Source organism: Coffea arabica, chromosome 4e (assembly GCF_036785885.1).
Source record: "Coffea arabica cultivar ET-39 chromosome 4e, Coffea Arabica ET-39 HiFi, whole genome shotgun sequence".
Lineage (NCBI taxonomy): Eukaryota > Viridiplantae > Streptophyta > Magnoliopsida > Gentianales > Rubiaceae > Coffea > Coffea arabica.
In genome coordinates, this window is record NC_092317.1 from 34,067,734 (window position 1) to 34,094,290 (window position 26,557).

Here is a 26,557-nt window from a genome sequence, read left to right on the forward strand (position 1 = left end):
CTACTAGAACAACTAATCTAACTCTCAAATAACACTAAGGCCTAAGGCCCTATTCGGCCAACTCACTTGGAGGCCCACTTGACTCTTCATGGGCTTGGATCGTGGTGTAGATAACTTGATTGTTTCCTTCCAAGCCTTCAATATCTCTATAAACTCCATGTTGGTCTTGGACAATTCGAACAAGGGTTTGGAGGGATTCTTTGAAGAGCTTGACCCGTGCACGTGTGACTGGGCCCAATGGAACTCGGACTGGGTCATTGCGTGGGCTGAGACACACATCACTTCTCTTTTCCCCCTCCCTCAACTGGTGAAACGCACAGGTTCTGGCCAGCCTTGGACTAGCCAGATTTTCCTCTTGAACGCATATAGAAAGATGTACAAGATTGATTCTTTTGACTCGAGACTTCGTTTGGGCATTTGATCAAACAATAAATGAGCGTGAAAAATTTCAGCGAATCTTTGATCAATCGAATCTATAACCCGCCCCAAAATTTTATCAGCAACCCAAGAAATACAGTCCAATCAACCCACAGAGCATTTATGTTCGAAATCGCAGATAATCGACAAGAAATTGCAATAACATATTCACAAGAGACATGCTTGGGGTTGGGATTTTCAGCATTTGTGCTTGAAAGGGAAACTGAAATTCGAAGGAAAAAATGGCTTACAGTGCTTTCTTGATGAAAATTTGCAGGTGACAATGGACAATTCTTGAGCTGACAGCAAAGTTCAATTCCTCCGCCCAAGCTTTTCTTCTTTTTCTTCGGTTTCTATTTCTTTTTTTCGGTTTTGAAACTCCTTTTCAAATTTTCCAAGCTTGCTCTGTTTTTTTTTCAGTTTTTCTTTCATTTTGCCGAAGCTTCCTTCTCTGGCTTACTCTCTAGCTCTCTCTCTCTCATTTTGATTCAGCCGAAAACTCCCCCAATTTTCTAGATTTTCTCCTTTGTTCTTGCTCTCCTCCTCTTGTTTTTTCTTTTTGGCCGAAGCCTTCCCCTCTAATTTTTCTTGTTCTCTGTTTTTTCTCTCCAGCCCCCAGACGAAGCTTTCTCTTTTTTTGATTTTCTCTTGTTTCTTCTTTTCCTTCCAATTTTGTAAGCTTCCCAAGTGTCCTAACTCCTCACTTTCTAGGTGTTGTGTTGTCAAAGAAATAAAAGGACACTTGTCCCTATTGCATGTGCCCCATTTGGCTACTATCCCCCTAATGCACTTGTCTAATAACCCCTATTACACTTATCTTCTTATTTTATTTATTTATTATGTTTTCCAAAGACAATTTAGGTAAACAAAAAATCAAAACGTTAATTTCTCATTGCTCAATTTTAATTATCTTAAAAAATGAATCTAAAAGGGTTTAAAGACAAATTTTAAATTTTTGTGAAATTTTTTCCTTTTTTAGAAATTTAGTGCAAAAATCTCTTAAAAATAAAAATTGTCAATCTAATTTATAAAAATAAGCAAAAATACATACAAATTATCATTTAATCAATACAATAAAACTAAAATTGAATTAAATAACCAATAAAACTAAAATTGGATTAAATACAAAATAAAGCCAAAATTGAATTAAATACAAAATAAAGCTAAAATTAAATTAAATAACTAAAATTTTGGTGTCTACAACTTGCCTTTCTTTGTCCGATTTTTGAAGAGACTCGAGACAAAAACGTACACACAAAATACTTACCTGTGGTTATTCTATCATGAACTGAAACCTGTAAACATTAAAAGGTCAGTGGGTTAAAACCCGATCTTGCCATGATCATTGGTCAGGGCCGAGATTGGTGGGATAAAATTCAAATCTAACAAGATAAAACGGTCAGCAGGATAAAATCCGGTCTTGCCGAGATTCCAAATTCAACATGATAAAATAGTCAGTGGGATACAACCCAAGCCTATCGAAATTTCAAATCCAACACGATAAAACGGTCAGTGGGATATAATCCAAACCTGCCAAGATTCCAACTCCAACATGATAAATATGGTCAGTGGGATACTACTCCAACCTGCCAAGATTTCAAATCCACCATGATAAAATGGTCAGTGGGATACAATCCAAACCTGCCAAGATTCCAACTCCAACATGATAAAATGGTCAGCGCGATACTATTCAAGCCTGCCAAGATTCCAAATCCACAATGATAAAATGGTCAGTGGGATACAATTCAAACCTGCCGAAATTTCAAATCCAATACGATAGATTAGTTAGTGGGATACAACCAAAACCTGCCAAGATTCCAACTCCAACATGATAAAAACGGTCAGTGGGATACTATCCAATCTTGCCAAGATTCCAAATCCACCATGATAAAATGGTCAATGGGATACAACCCAAACCTGTCGAAATTTCAAATCCAACAAGATAAAACGGTCAGTGGGATACAACCCAAACCTGTTGGATAAAATGGTCAGTGGCATACTACCCAAACCTGCCGAAATTTCAAATCCAACACCATAAAACGGTCAGTGGGATACAACCCAAGCCTGCCAATATTCCACTTCCAACATGATAAAAATAGTCAGTGGGATACTACCCAAACCTGCCAAAATTCTAAATCCACTATGATAAAATAGTCAGTGGGATACAACCCAAGCCTGCCGAAATTTCAAATCCAACATGATAAAATAGGCAATGGGATACAACCCAAGCCTGTTGGATAAAATGATCAGTGGGATACTACCCAAACTTGCCGAAATTCTAAATCTAACACGATAAAACGGTCAGTGGAATACAACCCAAGCCTACCAAGATTCCACCTCCAACATGATAAAAACGGTCAGTGGGATACTACCCAAACTTGCCAAGATTTCAAATCCATCATGATAAAACGGTCAGTGGGATACAACCAAACTCTGCCAAGATTCCAACTCTAACATGATAAAAACAGTCAGTGTGATACAACCCAAGTCTGCCGAAATTCCAAATCCAACATGATAAAACGGTCAGTGGGATACAACCCAAGCCTGTTGGATAAAATGGTCAATGGGATACTACACAAACCTGACGAAATTCCAAATCCATCATGATAAAATGGTCAGTGGGATACAACCCAACCCTGCTGAAATTCTAAATCCAACACGATAAAACAGTCAGTGGGATACAACCCAAGCCTGTTGGATAAAATAGTCAGTGGGATACTACCCAAGCCTGCCGAGATTCCACCTCCAACATGATGCCGAAATTCCACAAAATTTGTCCCAGTTTCAACCAATTATTTTGCAATCCATCATTTGCTTTGCGTTATGGCATTGTTGTTCCTCCTTAAGACTTTGATTCATATCTTCCTCGGTCTAAACCATGAATATTCAATTCTTGGACGACATTCCGCAATTATATAAAAATTTGCCCTAGTTTTGTTGTTTGAAACACGTATGAACCTGCAAGAGAAAGAACAAATAATGCCACCACCATTCGACCCGTCTAGTTTTCAAGAAACGTGTAAACATGAGTATTTTGATGCTTTCCCTTGATGCTGCAAAAACTCAACTTTGCTCTGTAAACTGCATCAAGTTTTGTTGACTCCCAACGCTAATCAAGTATAACATTTGGTATCTAGGGACTTTCAATAAATCAGGGGGATTGTCATTTGATAAATCCAAAGGGATAAATGAGACCATGAAATACAAGAAAAGTATTTTATTTACATAAAAATGATGAGTATCCAAGTAACATGAAAGCAACGATTTACCTTTATTGATAGAAAAATGATTTTAGAGAAATGAACTTGTACACTCAAAAGTTTATGTTTGATGAACCAAAACACTTTGATTCTCAAACAAAATGCCACATTTAACCCTTTGGATATCATTTCTCCGGAGTTCAATGTTGGCAACAGAACCCCAAGGTGAAGAGAAATTCCAATGAACTGAGTCACCAGTCTTTCAAATCCAAATTCACTTCTCATTATAAAGCCCTACCTTAGCGCCCTTTCGGATTTTCACTAAGGCTACCCCCACCTTTTATTTCATTCTTCTTTTTTTCTTTTCTCCTTTTCTTTTTTCTTTTCTCTTTTTTTCTTCTAAGGTGCCCTTTCGGGTTTTCACCTGATGGACAAATCCTACCGATAGCCCTTATAAACTCAGAAATGTGTTTTAAGAAATGATGGCATCAGTATGACAATCCTTCCCTTGTAAAATTGGTAAAGGTGTATTGACATCATTTGCTATTTGATTAGAAAATTTCCTAAAAAAGGTGATACAAAGAACAGAAGTCAAGACTTTTGACTTTTGTAATGAGATCTGGTGAGGTGCTAAGAAAAGGTTAAGGCTTGAAGGCAGATTTCAAAGGTGGTTTAAATGATCTGAGATCGCATTGTTGTATCAACCCTATTTTAGGGTTAAATCAAAACTTGCCCCAGTTTATTTTTAACTGATGTTCTCTTTCCTTTTATTTTCCCATCTCTTTTTCATTCCATTCATCTTTTGAAATTTTTCAAAAATTTTCCCCATTTTATTTTTTAACTGAGGGCTTTCCCTTTAATTTTCTTTTCTTTTGCTCCTCTATCACTTTTCACCTGTTGAGGTTTTTCTTTCCTTTTCTTTCAACTCAAACTTGCTCTAGTGTGGGGTTTGCGATCCTCAGGGGTTGCCAAACGAAATAATTTATTCTGAAAGTTCAAAAGGGATAAATAGGGATAGAATGTTTAATTGGAAAGGAAGAAGACCTAACTTTCATTTCATTCCTCACATTGACCCTGAAAGGAAATTTCCAATTATCAGATGAACAATTTCTTACACATATCCAAACTGATCGATTGAGGAAAAAATTATCCATCCATTTCTACGAGAACAAGTGCTCCACCAAGCAATACCTTCTTGACGATAAACGGGCCCCGCCAACTTGGGGCAAACTTGCCTTTGGCCTCCTCTTGCACTAGCAAAATTCGTTTCACCACTTTGTCTCCTTCTTCGACTAGTCGTGGCTTGACCTTCTTATTGTAAGCACCTTTTCTGCTTCTCATTCAAATGAATGCAAATTTTATCTCCCTGACATTGATCCCAGTACCAATGATTTCTGTTTCTTCTAAGTTCAGTTTGGATTTCTCTTCATACTGTCCAAGATTCTTAAACAAAGACTCAGATTCTTCCTCCTTATCGCTCTCGTCTTGAATTTTCAATTCCAAAACTCGTGAGAGATAGCGAGATCGCAGTTATTCAATTCCAAAATGGTGATATCCAAGGGGTCAATATGTTTTATTTTTTTTGGCCATCTAAAAAGAATGAGATAAATACAACAATGCGCAAGTAAAATAATTGAAAAATGAATACTGTGCATCTCATTGAATTTCAAATAAAGGACAAAACGTCATAATATGCTATTTAACAAATGATACGCTATTTAACATAAGATTTGTATTCAAAAGACATTTGAGTCAAAATTAAAACTGAAAGGCAAAATGTGACCCCCTCACTTCTCCCTAAGGCGAACCACAGGGTATCCGCGGGACGCCTACCCAACTCTCGCCAGGACTCGGTACAATTTCCATTCAAGCTTAATACAATACTAGCCATCACGACAAGATAAAGTAAGAAAGTGCGGAAACTTCTATAAATAATATCCGATCATACACTACAATTTCAAAATACATCAATTCCCAAAATATACAACTGCCAAAAGGTCTAGTCGATTACATTTGAAACTCTAATACAAAAGTACATCCCAAGGGTTTCCTCGAGTTTCACTCCAAGTTCGTTCCTGTTAAGGAAAACAAATCTACGGGGTGAGTGATTGCTCGTGAGGCCAAGAAACACACATGCAAGCACGTTGTCCAAATAACAATCCCATTTAACAAGAAAAATAATAATATTCGGGTAATTAACAATTCAAGTGAAATATAAACAGAAACAATTCAAGGATATGGTAGCTCTCAGGAGCTAAGTTCTACTTGCTTTGCCAGATCTCAATCATATACCTTACCGTGGCGATACTCCATCAACCGGGTCGGTATTTCCAATCTGTAGCCTCCACTTTACTTCACAAGTCCTTCCACCTTATAACCCCCTACCGGGCCCGAACGTCGATAAAGGCGCTACTGCACGAGTAGGCCAAACAAGATCTCTCCAATAGATCAAGCTTATCATTTCATTCCCATGGCTCACCAAAGTTCTCGACCATGCCCATGCCTGCTCGAATCCCAAGGCCGGCCTATGGGTTTGGTCGTCCCCCATTTAACATTTATGAGTCGAGGAGATTCACTCCAATGACGTATGCAGTCATAGCATACCATTTCATTTTATTCAATCATTCATTTCATTTCAATTGATTTAATCATTTTCAATCAATTCAATCATGGTTCATTTAAATGAGAACAAGTACGATAGAGTACACACTCGACTCAACAGTTAAAGCCATTCTATTCAGAACTGGTAAATTCACATAATTTTAACTATTCATGCACTTGACACTCACCAATCAAAAACAAGGAAGTAATGCCCACTTGAGGGTTCAGGCATCCACCGTGGGATCCTCTTAAGTGCCTGAGTAATTAACAATTAACCATTACACACTATCGTTTAAAACTCCTAATTGTCAAGAAAGATTGCACTCATTTACAATCTTAGAGAATATCATGAAAATAAGCCTTAATTACTCGTAATTCGAGACTCAAAAGTGGGGTTTTAATATTACAAGGAAATCTGATTTTCATATTTGAAATAAAATGTAAAACGATCAAGTAATATCGAAGGAAAATGGAGAGTTCTAAAACTCGAATTCCTTTAAGTTCAGAAATTTCAGATTTGAGGTGCGATTTTTCAAAAATCATATCTCACTCTTCGTAGGTCCAAAATTGGAAAACTTGGCATCGTTGGAAACTACTTCTAGAGTACTAAAAGTTCCTAGAGGACACTTTTACATGATTCAAAATGGAAGATACTCGAATTTCGGCCTCAAGTTGCTGATTTGGACTCCCCGGACAGATTCGGGGTTGGTTTTTGACAAAATTTGGAAATTTGGTAAAATTCACAGAATGCGAACTAGCCTCTAAAATTTGAAACTCAATTAGAGTTACAATCAAAGTTTAAAACACAACAAACAGAACATGAGTCGGAGTTTTGAGAGCCAAGATATAGCAGCTCAAAATTGGCCAAAAATCGAGACTGTTAGGCAATTTTCCAGATTTGGAAGTTTAACTTTGGTAACTTATTCGTATGTCAAAACAGTGTTGGAACAACACAAAAATTGGTATAATTAAACTCCCATATGAGGACTACCCCTCTACCAAATTTCACTTGAAAATTCACTAGGGAAGGTAGTTAACTAAACTACCAAAGTTCAAGGGAATCCGAAGACAAATCTGTCTTCAAGCTTCCATTTTCCGTTTCCAAACGTTTGGCCAATGAAATCATCTGAAACATGGTTCATTTATGAAGAGAAGGTCTGAAAAACATCTAACATGCATTTGGAAGGTGATTGACACCAAAAGTTTCAAAATAACAAGTCCCAATTCGAAATAAGCCATTGGCTACACTACAAGAAAAAAGGTCATTAGTGACAACATTTTTTTGTGACGACAAAAAGTCGTCACAAAATGAGGTTGTTTAGTCACGACTTTGAAGGTTGTCACAATTGACTCAAAGCAACTGAGTTTTCAGTGACAACTTTTAATTGTCGTCACAAAACTACTTCGCGCCATGGGACTTGGAAGGCGCGAGTTTTGCGATAGTGACGACTTGATAAAAGTTGTCAGTAATTCTACCACTTTCTTTGACAACTTTTCATTGTTGTCACTGTTTATGTTTATTGACGACCAATTTTTGTCAATAAAACTATAGTGTAGTTAGTGACAACATAAGTATCATCACTAACTTGAACATCTCTAATGCATTTATTTAATTGTGAACCTCAATATTAATTTATTTTTTTTAAATTTGATGATTTATTAACTATGACTTTATTTAATTGTGAGCCTCAATATTAATTTAATTTTTTTTTAAAATTTGATGATTTATTAAACTAGTCATAGTTACTTAAATATTAATTTAAGTTATTTACGGACGACTTTTTGTTGTCGTCACTGATCACGAAAAAAAAAGTTATTAGTGACAACATTTTGTAGTGATGACAATAAGTCGTCACAAAAGGAGGTTCTTTAGTCGCGACACCTAAAGTTGTCACAATTGCATCAAAGCAACCAAATGTTTAGTGACGACCCGTTATTTTCGTCACAAACTACACTGCAAGAAATATGGTCATTAGTGACAACATTTTTTAGTGACGACAAAAGTCGTCACAAAACGTGGTTGTTTAGTGACGACAAGGAAAGTTGTCATAATTGCTCAAAGCAACTAAGTCTTCAGTGACGACCTTGAAAAAGTTGTCACTAAAATGATCTCTATAGTGACAACTTCTAATATCGTCACTGTCACTCTACTGATTCGGATTTAGTGACAAGAATTAATTGTCACTGTTTAAAGTAATTATTTTTAAGTCACTTTCATTAATTCTACTGTGTCACCCTAACTTTTGCGATTTAGCCCCAAATGTTGTAAAAAATTCCATTAATTCCATTATGATACCTTAACTTTTACAATTTAGCTCCATATGTAGTACACCGATTTCTTTAATTCTATTATTACTCCCTAACTTTTGTAATTTAGCCCCATATGTAATTCACCAATTTCATTAATTCTATTATGGCACTCTAACTTTTACAATTTAACCCCCATATGTAATACACCAATTTTATTATTTCTATTATGGCAGCCTAACTTTTACAATTTAGCCCCTATTTTTTTATTAGGAAATTGCGAATGGTATCTTGATAAACTATGCATAAATATTTTATAATTTTCTCAAACTTAAGTAATAATTTGTTATAAACTCTAAAGATATATCTTTCATTACAATAGTTATAAGGCAGGCAGGTCTTTTTATCAATGGAATAAGAAATTTATGCCAGATTTATCTTTTGTACTACATGCCAAGTAGTATTAGCAAAGGAATAACAAAGTACTACAAAGTAATTAACAAAATAGCCTTCAGAGAGTGTAGTTTATGGGCAAATGAGCATTATCTATTCAAAGTACCAACTTTTTATGGGTATTTTACTTTCAAACATATAATTTATGATAAATTTATAAATGTTTGTAAGTAAAATTCAAAAAGTGTTACACTGATTTCTTACAAAACGAAAACTGGCAGGTTATCTTTTCAACATAAATTAAATTTTTTTTAAAAAAGAAATGACCCATAAAGTACCAACTCTTTGTGGGTTTCCTCCATTACATGAACAAATATTCTGCTCTTTATGGGCATTTCACTCTGAATCATTTAATTTATGTTAAATACATAAATGTTTGTAAGTAAAATTCAAAAAGTGTTGCACTAATATTTTTTTGAAAGGGAAACTGGTAGGTTTTGTATTTAACATAAATTAAATATGTGAAAGCAAAAAAAAAAAAAATTACCCATAAATCTTTGTCTTGCAAATCTAAACTAGTAAAATAGTTTCAAACAAAATTAAACATTAAAATAAACTGTAATTTATACACATTAAAATATCTGTAATTTATACACATTTTGCAACTACTACTTTGTGTTTTCTCTGTAATGAATTTTTTAACTATTGAGAACTTAAGTTTTGTCTTGCAAATCTATACTAGTACAATAGTTTTAAACAAAATTAAACATTAAAATAAATGTTTGAAAAAGAACAAAAGCACATTTATTACTTGCAGTAATGTAAAAAAATTTTCTCAACCATTATCAATATTTTCACAAAACTATTAAAAACTAGCAATTGACAATATTAAAAAGGGATAATTTCAGAAACCTCCCCTGAGGTTTCTGACAATTTCACTGACCTCCCCTGAGGTTTCCACAATTACACTGACCTCCCCTGGCAGAACTTGGGACCCAATTGCTGACATCATATAATGCAAAATTACTATTATACCCAAGACATTTTGTGTTTTGGATAGTATTGGATTGCATTTCTGTTTATTTAATGTATGGTTATGAAATTTGTAATGATATTACTCTTGGATTGCAGTTTTGGTTTGCACCTTATTACTGTTAAGGTTTTATAAATGACTGTTTTAGTTCTTGGATTGCACCTTACCTCCAAAATTTGGGAATTTACCCAAATTTTCCATTTTCTAATATTCCTACAAATATGCAAAATTATGCATATCCCTCAAATCTACCCAATATTAATGTTTTGTTAAACTCTAAATAACAAAAATATGAAATATATTATTTAAATATATTTTAGTTACACACAAGTTGGATGGGTAACTAGTGTGTCAGAGAGTTGCCATAATCTCCTTAAACCCGCATGCGGGTTTAAAGAGTATTCGGATATTCTCATATGCACCTATGCAAATCGAACCAACCGGATATCTTATCCGTATCCCATTTTTTTAAATAAAAATCTTATAAATTTGAAAAATAAAATCAAATTTAGATGTATTAGGGTTTTAAAAATATTATATAAGTGATAAAAATTTTATAAATTGTAAAAATAAAATCAAATTTAAATAATTAAATGTTATATTTGCATAAGAAATAATACAATAATCATAATAATGATAATACAATAATATTGATGTAATAAAACTGCCATTAATTTAAATATTTACTTATAATGCCCAAAGAGCCTAATTACCAATTTTTTCTTCTCGCGCTCAAATATAACATTAACCCGCATGCGAGCTAACCTTGAAATAGAAAAAACACAGAATCCCGCTTGCTGCAATAATGTTCTTTAGTGCTGCAATTATAAGAAATTAGTATAAAATATTAGTAAATTATAAAAGTACATTTTCAATTATATGAAATTAACAAATTTTGCCACCTATGTTGATGAAAATTTTTATTTTTTGCTAAAAAATAAAGAATAATACTATAGCATTAAAAGGCAATTCGTCAGGCAAATATCCTTCAAAAGGCAATGCTACTTTAAACATATTTTTCTACTTTTGCCCACGTCAATTCATCAGGAAAAGTTTTCGTTTTCCCACCATTTTTTTACCACCAATTTTTTTCCTTTTCGCCCAAAAAAGAATTTAGACGGACATTAACTTATAGTAGGTTGCAAAATGGCCTTCACAAAAGCCCCAATCTTCATCATCCTCTTCCTCATCACCCTCCTCCCGATCTCCACCAATTCTCAAGACCCCAGTTCGGATTTGCTCTTGCAGCTCGAATCCCTCCAATCCCAGTCCCCCAAAGGCGGCGTTATCCATCTCACTGATTCCCTCAAACGGATTCTATCCATTCCAACTCATCGTCCCTGTGCTTTCCTCGTCTTCTTCGACGCCCAACAACTCCACTCCAAACCCGAACTCTCCCTCCCTTCTCTCAAATCCGAGTTCTCCCTCGTCTCTAAATCCTTTTTAGCCAACAACCCTCCAACTTCTCACTCAAAACTCTTCTTCTTCGACATCGAATTTCAAGAATTCCAGTCCTTTTTCGCCCTTTTCGGAGTAAATTCTCTGCCCCACACCGATGTCAAGAAAGACTCCGTCCAGATAAATGCATCAGATTTCTCGAGGCTCGCCGAATCCATGGCTGAATTTGTCAAGGCCAAAACGAAGCTGAGCATTGGGCCAATTGATCGCCCCTCTTTGATTTCTAAGAAGCAATTGATGTTTCTCATTGCTGTTATTCTGATTTCGGCTCCATTCTTGGTGAAAAAAGTGATTTATGGGAACACCCTTTTGCACAATAAGAGTATTTGGATGACCGGAGAGATTTTTGTCTACTTTTTCAGTGTCTCCGGTTCAATGCATAACATAATTAGGAAAATACCCATGTTTTTGGTTGATAGGAATGACCCTGGGAAGTTGGTTTTCTTTTATCAGGGGGTCCGGGATGCAATTGGGAGCTAAAGGGTTCGCGGTTGGGTTCTTGTACACTGTGGTGGGATTGTTGCTGGCTTTTGTTACTCATGTTATTGTCTATGTGAGGAATAGGAATGCTCAGAGGTTGGTGATGTTTATTTCCTCCTGGGCTGTTCAGATGATTTTTGTTGGCATTCTTGTCGCATTTCTGGTTTCTTGATTTTAGTTTGTTCTACCATGTTAGTTTTTGTTAGTGTTTCAGATAAGGAAAATTGACGTTTTATTTTTGGTGTAAATTAACAATGTACCTTTTATTTTGCTTTTGTGCTCATATTCTGTATTTGCAACTGTTGATAAAAAAATTGAATCATGTAATTGGCAGTGATTTATGTATCTTTTTGGTGTTGTCTTGGTGAAATGCTTGTAATAAGCATAGCAATCACTTGTTTTCTCGTTTTCTATGGTATCTGTTCTAGATCTTCTTTCACATGTAGATATGGCGTTGAGATAAGTTTCCGACTAAATGAGGAAAGGTGCAATTTTGAATGGTAAACCTGCGGCCAAATTGCAAATCACATGCCAAATTATGAACTAGAGCTATAAGTTGGCATTTGCAGTTGGTAGTGGGTGTTTCTTCAGGAGTTGGAAGAATTTGATTCACAATTCCATAACATTTTAAAAGGCTATACTACGTACTCAGTAATTAGACTAGAGAGGATGATGCTTGAGTGCTAGAGCTTAGTGCAAGAGGATACTGCTATATTATTTGTGATATAAGTAATTCTCAATCAACTTGCACAACGGTGATCTTTATGGTAGTTTTCTAGTTCGAGTAAGAATAAGTACTTTGTAAAATCTGTTTTGCTTGCTTTCCTGGAATTTAAGTTTCATGTCTTACATGGTAGTTTGTTCTCCATATAGCATTATTTTATACTATATAATCACAAACTTTTTGCTGGATGTAGGTTGGATTTTCTGTTAACGGAGTAATAATACTAACTTTTATGTGGGTTTTGAAGGCATTCCTTGAGGTAATACCTTTTCTTTTCACATGAATGGTTCCCATTTTTGGTGCCATTCTTGAAGTAAATTTCATTGTGAATGTTTTGCAATGTCCCGCCACTTGCCTAACTTACTAGTTTGATTGGAATACAATATTAAGGGGTGCTGGTTTTCTATGGAATTAATACACCATGACAAACAGCAAAAGTAATTTCAGAGATCTAGAACAAGAAAGTTGTTTTTTGCTTTTAAATGGCAAAGAAACATTCTAGTTATGTTGGTACACATTGCTCCTACTTGACACCTTATATCATGATCGACATTACTTTGGTTATCATACTTGACACCTTGTATCCTCTGTGGTGCATTAGTTTGGATTGTTTTGGTTTAGTTTAGTTTAGTTTATTTGAATGTTTTAGCTAAGCAAGTGAACTGAAGTTGCTTTTCCTTTAGTGTTGTGCTTATCGTCTTATCAACTGGTTATATTGTTCATAGCAGTACTTATATCAGTACTTGTTATAGTAGTGCTTGTTGCCTTATCAACTTGTTATATTATTCCTTTGAGGCTGAAGTTTAATAGCAGTACTTATTTCTTGAGCTAATTTGGTGCATTAGTTTGGGCCTGATTTTGATTTTCCTTGGGGCTGATTTTGAATGTCCAGCTTTAATTATTGAGGTTCTTATTGGATTGCAAATTTTAGCTAAGCAACCGAACTACAAGAGATATAGTGAAATTGGGAAATGGCAAGGTTTAGTGAAATTTTGTCTGATGTTAAAAATTCCCCCTTGTGTTGAAATTTGGTATTTTTTTTTCACGACAAAACAGCCTAGCAAATTGTCACACTTAAAAGACAGTATCTTTTATCGGAACAAAACAATGACTAAATTCGTTTATATTATTCCAATCTTGTTTGCCACATCCAAAGCATCGTAGTCTGGAGTCAACCGAACATATGCTTTCTTTGTTCCATCAGACCTGATCATAGTGTTCACTTTCTTGATCTGTATGTCGTACATCTTCTTCACTGCATCTTTGATTTTCTTCTTATCAGCACGGATGTCAACTATGAATACCATGGTATTGTTATCTTCAATCTTTTTCATGGCAGATTCAGTAGTCAAAGGATATTTGAGAATCTGATAATGGTCCAACTTATTCCTAGGAGGAGCACTGATGCGTGGGTACTTCGGGTTCCCGTCCTTTTTCAATGTCTTAGGACGATGGAAGGTAACTTTGGTCCGGATCTTCTTGGCTTTCTTCTTAAAAGTTGTCCCAGATTTGACAAATTTGGCAACCTTGGCTATAGGGTGTTGTTGAACTTCATTATGATATTTGAATGCTTATATGATATTTTGACATTTCGTAATGCAATGGATGCATTCATTTGCTAATTATAAATCATTGTCATTTTTTTCCATTTATAGATATAATTGTTGTAGGAAAATTTTCCACCATGATAAAATGGTCAGTGGGATACAATCCAAACCTGCCAAGATTCCAACTCCAACATGATAAAATGGTCAGCGCGATACTATTCAAGCCTGCCAAGATTCCAAATCCACAATGATAAAATGGTCAGTGGGATACAATTCAAACCTGCCGAAATTTCAAATCCAATACGATAGATTAGTTAGTGGGATACAACCAAAACCTGCCAAGATTCCAACTCCAACATGATAAAAACGGTCAGTGGGATACTATCCAATCTTGCCAAGATTCCAAATCCACCATGATAAAATGGTCAATGGGATACAACCCAAACCTGTCGAAATTTCAAATCCAACAAGATAAAACGGTCAGTGGGATACAACCCAAACCTGTTGGATAAAATGGTCAGTGGCATACTACCCAAACCTGCCGAAATTTCAAATCCAACACCATAAAACGGTCAGTGGGATACAACCCAAGCCTGCCAATATTCCACTTCCAACATGATAAAAATAGTCAGTGGGATACTACCCAAACCTGCCAAAATTCTAAATCCACTATGATAAAATAGTCAGTGGGATACAACCCAAGCCTGCCGAAATTTCAAATCCAACATGATAAAATAGGCAATGGGATACAACCCAAGCCTGTTGGATAAAATGATCAGTGGGATACTACCCAAACTTGCCGAAATTCTAAATCTAACACGATAAAACGGTCAGTGGAATACAACCCAAGCCTACCAAGATTCCACCTCCAACATGATAAAAACGGTCAGTGGGATACTACCCAAACTTGCCAAGATTTCAAATCCATCATGATAAAACGGTCAGTGGGATACAACCAAACTCTGCCAAGATTCCAACTCTAACATGATAAAAACAGTCAGTGTGATACAACCCAAGTCTGCCGAAATTCCAAATCCAACATGATAAAACGGTCAGTGGGATACAACCCAAGCCTGTTGGATAAAATGGTCAATGGGATACTACACAAACCTGACGAAATTCCAAATCCATCATGATAAAATGGTCAGTGGGATACAACCCAACCCTGCTGAAATTCTAAATCCAACACGATAAAACAGTCAGTGGGATACAACCCAAGCCTGTTGGATAAAATAGTCAGTGGGATACTACCCAAGCCTGCCGAGATTCCACCTCCAACATGATGCCGAAATTCCACAAAATTTGTCCCAGTTTCAACCAATTATTTTGCAATCCATCATTTGCTTTGCGTTATGGCATTGTTGTTCCTCCTTAAGACTTTGATTCATATCTTCCTCGGTCTAAACCATGAATATTCAATTCTTGGACGACATTCCGCAATTATATAAAAATTTGCCCTAGTTTTGTTGTTTGAAACACGTATGAACCTGCAAGAGAAAGAACAAATAATGCCACCACCATTCGACCCGTCTAGTTTTCAAGAAACGTGTAAACATGAGTATTTTGATGCTTTCCCTTGATGCTGCAAAAACTCAACTTTGCTCTGTAAACTGCATCAAGTTTTGTTGACTCCCAACGCTAATCAAGTATAACATTTGGTATCTAGGGACTTTCAATAAATCAGGGGGATTGTCATTTGATAAATCCAAAGGGATAAATGAGACCATGAAATACAAGAAAAGTATTTTATTTACATAAAAATGATGAGTATCCAAGTAACATGAAAGCAACGATTTACCTTTATTGATAGAAAAATGATTTTAGAGAAATGAACTTGTACACTCAAAAGTTTATGTTTGATGAACCAAAACACTTTGATTCTCAAACAAAATGCCACATTTAACCCTTTGGATATCATTTCTCCGGAGTTCAATGTTGGCAACAGAACCCCAAGGTGAAGAGAAATTCCAATGAACTGAGTCACCAGTCTTTCAAATCCAAATTCACTTCTCATTATAAAGCCCTACCTTAGCGCCCTTTCGGATTTTCACTAAGGCTACCCCCACCTTTTATTTCATTCTTCTTTTTTTCTTTTCTCCTTTTCTTTTTTCTTTTCTCTTTTTTTCTTCTAAGGTGCCCTTTCGGGTTTTCACCTGATGGACAAATCCTACCGATAGCCCTTATAAACTCAGAAATGTGTTTTAAGAAATGATGGCATCAGTATGACAATCCTTCCCTTGTAAAATTGGTAAAGGTGTATTGACATCATTTGCTATTTGATTAGAAAATTTCCTAAAAAAGGTGATACAAAGAACAGAAGTCAAGACTTTTGACTTTTGTAATGAGATCTGGTGAGGTGCTAAGAAAAGGTTAAGGCTTGAAGGCAGATTTCAAAGGTGGTTTAAATGATCTGAGATCGCATTGTTGTATCAACCCTATTTTAGGGTTAAATCAAAACTTGCCCCAGTTTATTTTTAACTGATGTTCTCTTTCCTTTTATTTTCCCATCTCTTTTTCATTCCATTCATCTTTTGAAATTTTTCAAAAATTTTCCCCATTTTATTTTTTAACTGAGGGCTTTCCCTTTAATTTTCTTTTCTTTTGCTCCTCTATCACTTTTCACCTGTTGAGGTTTTTCTTTCCTTTTCTTTCAACTCAAACTTGCTCTAGTGTGGGGTTTGCGATCCTCAGGGGTTGCCAAACGAAATAATTTATTCTGAAAGTTCAAAAGGGATAAATAGGGATAGAATGTTTAATTGGAAAGGAAGAAGACCTAACTTTCATTTCATTCCTCACATTGACCCTGAAAGGAAATTTCCAATTATCAGATGAACAATTTCTTACACATATCCAAACTGATCGATTGAGGAAAAAATTATCCATCCATTTCTACGAGAACAAGTGCTCCACCAAGCAATACCTTCTTGACGATAAACGGGCCCCGCCAACTTGGGGCAAACTTGCCTTTGGCCTCCTCTTGCACTAGCAAAATTCGTTTCACCACTTTGTCTCCTTCTTCGACTAGTCGTGGCTTGACCTTCTTATTGTAAGCACCTTTTCTGCTTCTCATTCAAATGAATGCAAATTTTATCTCCCTGACATTGATCCCAGTACCAATGATTTCTGTTTCTTCTAAGTTCAGTTTGGATTTCTCTTCATACTGTCCAAGATTCTTAAACAAAGACTCAGATTCTTCCTCCTTATCGCTCTCGTCTTGAATTTTCAATTCCAAAACTCGTGAGAGATAGCGAGATCGCAGTTATTCAATTCCAAAATGGTGATATCCAAGGGGTCAATATGTTTTATTTTTTTTGGCCATCTAAAAAGAATGAGATAAATACAACAATGCGCAAGTAAAATAATTGAAAAATGAATACTGTGCATCTCATTGAATTTCAAATAAAGGACAAAACGTCATAATATGCTATTTAACAAATGATACGCTATTTAACATAAGATTTGTATTCAAAAGACATTTGAGTCAAAATTAAAACTGAAAGGCAAAATGTGACCCCCTCACTTCTCCCTAAGGCGAACCACAGGGTATCCGCGGGACGCCTACCCAACTCTCGCCAGGACTCGGTACAATTTCCATTCAAGCTTAATACAATACTAGCCATCACGACAAGATAAAGTAAGAAAGTGCGGAAACTTCTATAAATAATATCCGATCATACACTACAATTTCAAAATACATCAATTCCCAAAATATACAACTGCCAAAAGGTCTAGTCGATTACATTTGAAACTCTAATACAAAAGTACATCCCAAGGGTTTCCTCGAGTTTCACTCCAAGTTCGTTCCTGTTAAGGAAAACAAATCTACGGGGTGAGTGATTGCTCGTGAGGCCAAGAAACACACATGCAAGCACGTTGTCCAAATAACAATCCCATTTAACAAGAAAAATAATAATATTCGGGTAATTAACAATTCAAGTGAAATATAAACAGAAACAATTCAAGGATATGGTAGCTCTCAGGAGCTAAGTTCTACTTGCTTTGCCAGATCTCAATCATATACCTTACCGTGGCGATACTCCATCAACCGGGTCGGTATTTCCAATCTGTAGCCTCCACTTTACTTCACAAGTCCTTCCACCTTATAACCCCCTACCGGGCCCGAACGTCGATAAAGGCGCTACTGCACGAGTAGGCCAAACAAGATCTCTCCAATAGATCAAGCTTATCATTTCATTCCCATGGCTCACCAAAGTTCTCGACCATGCCCATGCCTGCTCGAATCCCAAGGCCGGCCTATGGGTTTGGTCGTCCCCCATTTAACATTTATGAGTCGAGGAGATTCACTCCAATGACGTATGCAGTCATAGCATACCATTTCATTTTATTCAATCATTCATTTCATTTCAATTGATTTAATCATTTTCAATCAATTCAATCATGGTTCATTTAAATGAGAACAAGTACGATAGAGTACACACTCGACTCAACAGTTAAAGCCATTCTATTCAGAACTGGTAAATTCACATAATTTTAACTATTCATGCACTTGACACTCACCAATCAAAAACAAGGAAGTAATGCCCACTTGAGGGTTCAGGCATCCACCGTGGGATCCTCTTAAGTGCCTGAGTAATTAACAATTAACCATTACACACTATCGTTTAAAACTCCTAATTGTCAAGAAAGATTGCACTCATTTACAATCTTAGAGAATATCATGAAAATAAGCCTTAATTACTCGTAATTCGAGACTCAAAAGTGGGGTTTTAATATTACAAGGAAATCTGATTTTCATATTTGAAATAAAATGTAAAACGATCAAGTAATATCGAAGGAAAATGGAGAGTTCTAAAACTCGAATTCCTTTAAGTTCAGAAATTTCAGATTTGAGGTGCGATTTTTCAAAAATCATATCTCACTCTTCGTAGGTCCAAAATTGGAAAACTTGGCATCGTTGGAAACTACTTCTAGAGTACTAAAAGTTCCTAGAGGACACTTTTACATGATTCAAAATGGAAGATACTCGAATTTCGGCCTCAAGTTGCTGATTTGGACTCCCCGGACAGATTCGGGGTTGGTTTTTGACAAAATTTGGAAATTTGGTAAAATTCACAGAATGCGAACTAGCCTCTAAAATTTGAAACTCAATTAGAGTTACAATCAAAGTTTAAAACACAACAAACAGAACATGAGTCGGAGTTTTGAGAGCCAAGATATAGCAGCTCAAAATTGGCCAAAAATCGAGACTGTTAGGCAATTTTCCAGATTTGGAAGTTTAACTTTGGTAACTTATTCGTATGTCAAAACAGTGTTGGAACAACACAAAAATTGGTATAATTAAACTCCCATATGAGGACTACCCCTCTACCAAATTTCACTTGAAAATTCACTAGGGAAGGTAGTTAACTAAACTACCAAAGTTCAAGGGAATCCGAAGACAAATCTGTCTTCAAGCTTCCATTTTCCGTTTCCAAACGTTTGGCCAATGAAATCATCTGAAACATGGTTCATTTATGAAGAGAAGGTCTGAAAAACATCTAACATGCATTTGGAAGGTGATTGACACCAAAAGTTTCAAAATAACAAGTCCCAATTCGAAATAAGCCATTGGCTACACTACAAGAAAAAAGGTCATTAGTGACAACATGATAGTGACGACTTGATAAAAGTTGTCAGTAATTCTACCACTTTCTTTGACAACTTTTCATTGTTGTCACTGTTTATGTTTATTGACGACCAATTTTTGTCAATAAAACTATAGTGTAGTTAGTGACAACATAAGTATCATCACTAACTTGAACATCTCTAATGCATTTATTTAATTGTGAACCTCAATATTAATTTATTTTTTTTAAATTTGATGATTTATTAACTATGACTTTATTTAATTGTGAGCCTCAATATTAATTTAATTTTTTTTTAAAATTTGATGATTTATTAAACTAGTCATAGTTACTTAAATATTAATTTAAGTTATTTACGGACGACTTTTTGTTGTCGTCACTGATCACGAAAAAAAAAGTTATTAGTGACAACATTTTGTAGTGATGACAATAAGTCGTCACAAAAGGAGCTTCTTTAGTCGCGACACCTAAAGTTGTCACAATTGCATCAAAGCAACCAAATGTTTAGTGACGACCCGTTATTTTCGTCACAAACTACACTGCAAGAAATATGGTCATTAGTGACAACATTTTTTAGTGACGACAAAAGTCGTCACAAAACGTGGTTGTTTAGTGACGACAAGGAAAGTTGTCATAATTGCTCAAAGCAACTAAGTCTTCAGTGACGACCTTGAAAAAGTTGTCACTAAAATGATCTCTATAGTGACAACTTCTAATATCGTCACTGTCACTCTACCGATTCGGATTTAGTGACAAGAATTAATTGTCACTGTTTAAAGTAATTATTTTTAAGTCACTTTCATTAATTCTACTGTGTCACCCTAACTTTTGCGATTTAGCCCCAAATGTTGTAAAAAATTCCATTAATTCCATTATGATACCTTAACTTTTACAATTTAGCTCCATATGTAGTACACCGATTTCTTTAATTCTATTATTACTCCCTAACTTTTGTAATTTAGCCCCATATGTAATTCACCAATTTCATTAATTCTATTATGGCACTCTAACTTTTACAATTTAACCCCCATATGTAATACACCAATTTTATTATTTCTATTATGGCACCCTAACTTTTACAATTTAGCCCCTATTTTTTTATTAGGAAATTGCGAATGGTATCTTGATAAACTATGCATAAATATTTTATAATTTTCTCAAACTTAAGTAATAATTTGTTATAAACTCTAAAGATATATCTTTCATTACAATAGTTATAAGGCAGGCAGGTCTTTTTATCAATGGAATAAGAAATTTATGCCAGATTTATCTTTTGTACTACATGCCAAGTAGTATTAGCAAAGGAATAACAAAGTACTACAAAGTAATTAACAAAATAGCCTTCAGAGAGTGTAGTTTATGGGCAAATGAGCATTATCTATTCAAAGTACCAACTTTTTATGGGTATTTTACTTTCAAACATATAATTTATGATAAATTTATAAATGTTTGTAAGTAAAATTCAAAAAGTGTTACACTGATTTCTTACAAAACGAAAACTGGCAGGTTATCTTTTCAACATAAATTAAATTTTTTTTAAAAAAGAAATGACCCATAAAGTACCAACTCTTTGTGGGTTTCCTCCATTACATGAACAAATATTCTGCTCTTTATGGGCATTTCACTCTGAATCATTTAATTTATGTTAAATACATAAATGTTTGTAAGTAAAATTCAAAAAGTGTTGCACTAATATTTTTTTGAAAGGGAAACTGGTAGGTTTTGTATTTAACATAAATTAAATATGTGAAAGCAAAAAAAAAAAAAATTACCCATAAATCTATGTCTTGCAAATCTAAACTAGTAAAATAGTTTCAAACAAAATTAAACATTAAAATAAACTGTAATTTATACACATTAAAATATCTGTAATTTATACACATTTTGCAACTACTACTTTGTGTTTTCTCTGTAATGAATTTTTTAACTATTGAGAACTTAAGTTTTGTCTTGCAAATCTATACTAGTACAATAGTTTTAAACAAAATTAAACATTAAAATAAATGTTTGAAAAAGAACAAAAGCACATTTATTACTTGCAGTAATGTAAAAAAATTTTCTCAACCATTATCAATATTTTCACAAAACTATTAAAAACTAGCAATTGACAATATTAAAAAGGGATAATTTCAGAAACCTCCCCTGAGGTTTCTGACAATTTCACTGACCTCCCCTGAGGTTTCCACAATTACACTGACCTCCCCTGGCAGAACTTGGGACCCAATTGCTGACATCATATAATGCAAAATTACTATTATACCCAAGACATTTTGTGTTTTGGATAGTATTGGATTGCATTTCTATTTATTTAATGTATGGTTATGAAATTTGTAATGATATTACTCTTGGATTGCAGTTTTGGTTTGCACCTTATTACTGTTAAGGTTTTATAAATGACTGTTTTAGTTCTTGGATTGCACCTTACCTCCAAAATTTGGGAATTTACCCAAATTTTCCATTTTCTAATATTCCTACAAATATGCAAAATTATGCATATCCCTCAAATCTACCCAATATTAATGTTTTGTTAAACTCTAAATAACAAAAATATGAAATATATTATTTAAATATATTTTAGTTACACACAAGTTGGATGGGTAACTAGTGTGTCAGAGAGTTGCCATAATCTCCTTAAACCCGCATGCGGGTTTAAAGAGTATTCGGATATTCTCATATGCACCTATGCAAATCGAACCAACCGGATATCTTATCCGTATCCCATTTTTTTAAATAAAAATCTTATAAATTTGAAAAATAAAATCAAATTTAGATGTATTAGGGTTTTAAAAATATTATATAAGTGATAAAAATTTTATAAATTGTAAAAATAAAATCAAATTTAAATAATTAAATGTTATATTTGCATAAGAAATAATACAATAATCATAATAATGATAATACAATAATATTGATGTAATAAAACTGCCATTAATTTAAATATTTACTTATAATGCCCAAAGAGCCTAATTACCAATTTTTTCTTCTCGCGCTCAAATATAACATTAACCCGCATGCGAGCTAACCTTGAAATAGAAAAAACACAGAATCCCGCTTGCTGCAATAATGTTCTTTAGTGCTGCAATTATAAGAAATTAGTATAAAATATTAGTAAATTATAAAAGTACATTTTCAATTATATGAAATTAACAAATTTTGCCACCTATGTTGATGAAAATTTTTATTTTTTGCTAAAAAATAAAGAATAATACTATAGCATTAAAAGGCAATTCGTCAGGCAAATATCCTTCAAAAGGCAATGCTACTTTAAACATATTTTTCTACTTTTGCCCACGTCAATTCATCAGGAAAAGTTTTCGTTTTCCCACCATTTTTTTACCACCAATTTTTTTCCTTTTCGCCCAAAAAAGAATTTAGACGGACATTAACTTATAGTAGGTTGCAAAATGGCCTTCACAAAAGCCCCAATCTTCATCATCCTCTTCCTCATCACCCTCCTCCCGATCTCCACCAATTCTCAAGACCCCAGTTCGGATTTGCTCTTGCAGCTCGAATCCCTCCAATCCCAGTCCCCCAAAGGCGGCGTTATCCATCTCACTGATTCCCTCAAACGGATTCTATCCATTCCAACTCATCGTCCCTGTGCTTTCCTCGTCTTCTTCGACGCCCAACAACTCCACTCCAAACCCGAACTCTCCCTCCCTTCTCTCAAATCCGAGTTCTCCCTCGTCTCTAAATCCTTTTTAGCCAACAACCCTCCAACTTCTCACTCAAAACTCTTCTTCTTCGACATCGAATTTCAAGAATTCCAGTCCTTTTTCGCCCTTTTCGGAGTAAATTCTCTGCCCCACACCGATGTCAAGAAAGACTCCGTCCAGATAAATGCATCAGATTTCTCGAGGCTCGCCGAATCCATGGCTGAATTTGTCAAGGCCAAAACGAAGCTGAGCATTGGGCCAATTGATCGCCCCTCTTTGATTTCTAAGAAGCAATTGATGTTTCTCATTGCTGTTATTCTGATTTCGGCTCCATTCTTGGTGAAAAAAGTGATTTATGGGAACACCCTTTTGCACAATAAGAGTATTTGGATGACCGGAGAGATTTTTGTCTACTTTTTCAGTGTCTCCGGTTCAATGCATAACATAATTAGGAAAATACCCATGTTTTTGGTTGATAGGAATGACCCTGGGAAGTTGGTTTTCTTTTATCAGGGGGTCCGGGATGCAATTGGGAGCTAAAGGGTTCGCGGTTGGGTTCTTGTACACTGTGGTGGGATTGTTGCTGGCTTTTGTTACTCATGTTATTGTCTATGTGAGGAATAGGAATGCTCAGAGGTTGGTGATGTTTATTTCCTCCTGGGCTGTTCAGATGATTTTTGTTGGCATTCTTGTCGCATTTCTGGTTTCTTGATTTTAGTTTGTTCTACCATGTTAGTTTTTGTTAGTGTTTCAGATAAGGAAAATTGACGTTTTATTTTTGGTGTAAATTAACAATGTACCTTTTATTTTGCTTTTGTGCTCATATTCTGTATTTGCAACTGTTGATAAAAAAATTGAATCATGTAATTGGCAGTGATTTATGTATCTTTTTGGTGTTGTCTTGGTGAAATGCTTGTAATAAGCATAGCAATCACTTGTTTTCTCGTTTTCTATGGTATCTGTTCTAGATCTTCTTTCACATGTAGATATGGCGTTGAGATAAGTTTCCGACTAAATGAGGAAAGGTGCAATTTTGAATGGTAAACCTGCGGCCAAATTGCAAATCACATGCCAAATTATGAACTAGAGCTATAAGTTGGCATTTGCAGTTGGTAGTGGGTGTTTCTTCAGGAGTTGGAAGAATTTGATTCACAATTCCATAACATTTTAAAAGGCTATACTACGTACTCAGTAATTAGACTAGAGAGGATGATGCTTGAGTGCTAGAGCTTAGTGCAAGAGGATACTGCTATATTATTTGTGATATAAGTAATTCTCAATCAACTTGCACAACGGTGATCTTTATGGTAGTTTTCTAGTTCGAGTAAGAATAAGTACTTTGTAAAATCTGTTTTGCTTGCTTTCCTGGAATTTAAGTTTCATGTCTTACATGGTAGTTTGTTCTCCATATAGCATTATTTTATACTATATAATCACAAACTTTTTGCTGGATGTAGGTTGGATTTTCTGTTAACGGAGTAATAATACTAACTTTTATGTGGGTTTTGAAGGCATTCCTTGAGGTAATACCTTTTCTTTTCACATGAATGGTTCCCATTTTTGGTGCCATTCTTGAAGTAAATTTCATTGTGAATGTTTTGCAATGTCCCGCCACTTGCCTAACTTACTAGTTTGATTGGAATACAATATTAAGGGGTGCTGGTTTTCTATGGAATTAATACACCATGACAAACAGCAAAAGTAATTTCAGAGATCTAGAACAAGAAAGTTGTTTTTTGCTTTTAAATGGCAAAGAAACATTCTAGTTATGTTGGTACACATTGCTCCTACTTGACACCTTATATCATGATCGACATTACTTTGGTTATCATACTTGACACCTTGTATCCTCTGTGGTGCATTAGTTTGGATTGTTTTGGTTTAGTTTAGTTTAGTTTATTTGAATGTTTTAGCTAAGCAAGTGAACTGAAGTTGCTTTTCCTTTAGTGTTGTGCTTATCGTCTTATCAACTGGTTATATTGTTCATAGCAGTACTTATATCAGTACTTGTTATAGTAGTGCTTGTTGCCTTATCAACTTGTTATATTATTCCTTTGAGGCTGAAGTTTAATAGCAGTACTTATTTCTTGAGCTAATTTGGTGCATTAGTTTGGGCCTGATTTTGATTTTCCTTGGGGCTGATTTTGAATGTCCAGCTTTAATTATTGAGGTTCTTATTGGATTGCAAATTTTAGCTAAGCAACCGAACTACAAGAGATATAGTGAAATTGGGAAATGGCAAGGTTTAGTGAAATTTTGTCTGATGTTAAAAATTCCCCCTTGTGTTGAAATTTGGTATTTTTTTTTCACGACAAAACAGCCTAGCAAATTGTCACACTTAAAAGACAGTATCTTTTATCGGAACAAAACAATGACTAAATTCGTTTATATTATTCCAATCTTGTTTGCCACATCCAAAGCATCGTAGTCTGGAGTCAACCGAACATATGCTTTCTTTGTTCCATCAGACCTGATCATAGTGTTCACTTTCTTGATCTGTATGTCGTACATCTTCTTCACTGCATCTTTGATTTTCTTCTTATCAGCACGGATGTCAACTATGAATACCATGGTATTGTTATCTTCAATCTTTTTCATGGCAGATTCAGTAGTCAAAGGATATTTGAGAATCTGATAATGGTCCAACTTATTCCTAGGAGGAGCACTGATGCGTGGGTACTTCGGGTTCCCGTCCTTTTTCAATGTCTTAGGACGATGGAAGGTAACTTTGGTCCGGATCTTCTTGGCTTTCTTCTTAAAAGTTGTCCCAGATTTGACAAATTTGGCAACCTTGGCTATAGGGTGTTGTTGAACTTCATTATGATATTTGAATGCTTATATGATATTTTGACATTTCGTAATGCAATGGATGCATTCATTTGCTAATTATAAATCATTGTCATTTTTTTCCATTTATAGATATAATTGTTGTAGGAAAATTTTCAATTTTCATGGTGATAAAGAGTTATCATTGAATCAGAATTTTTCATTAATAACAATATATAGTTGCACTTAAATGTTCGCTTTTGTTTATATGCTGATTTTAAGTTTAAGGATGGAGTGTAATTACTTGTAAGATTTTTTTTGTTTATTGTACCAGTTGTCATTAGATTTGGTTCAAGAATGGCTAGCAGAGAATGCCAAGGAATCAATATTGGGACAGGACATGAGTATTAGTGGAATAGCAACTTATCAGCCATTTGATGGATTGATGGA

The 26,557-nt window shown here is 34.9% G+C and overlaps 2 pseudogenes; both read left to right on the forward strand.

The window, feature by feature from the left end:
* Positions 1-11,005: 11,005 nt before the first annotated feature.
* Positions 11,006-14,182, forward strand: LOC140006104 (probable dolichyl-diphosphooligosaccharide--protein glycosyltransferase subunit 3B; annotated as a pseudogene).
* Positions 14,183-23,057: 8,875 nt separating this feature from the next.
* On the forward strand, positions 23,058-26,280 carry LOC140006105 (probable dolichyl-diphosphooligosaccharide--protein glycosyltransferase subunit 3B; annotated as a pseudogene).
* The last annotated feature ends 277 nt before the right edge of the window (positions 26,281-26,557 follow it).